The sequence below is a fragment of the Nematolebias whitei genome, chromosome 21 (genome assembly GCF_014905685.2).
Source record: "Nematolebias whitei isolate Nwh7 chromosome 21, NemWhi1, whole genome shotgun sequence".
Taxonomy (NCBI): Eukaryota; Metazoa; Chordata; class Actinopteri; order Cyprinodontiformes; family Rivulidae; genus Nematolebias; species Nematolebias whitei.
The window spans coordinates 1,003,766-1,004,084 of NC_056518.1; positions in this window are offsets into that span (position 1 = coordinate 1,003,766).

Sequence of the window (319 nt, forward strand, 5' to 3'; positions counted from 1 at the left end):
AACACATAATGAACACAAACTAACACATAATGAACACAAACTAACACGTAATGATCACAAACTAACACATAATGATCACAAACTAACACATAATGAAAACAAACTAACACATAATGAACACATAATGAACACAAACTAACACATAATGAACACATAATGAACACAAACTAACACATAATGAACACTTACTAACACATAATGATCACAAACTAACACATAATGAACATAAACTAACACAAACTAACACATATTGAACACAAACTAACACATAATGAACACAAACTAACACATAATGAACACATACTAACACATAATGAAC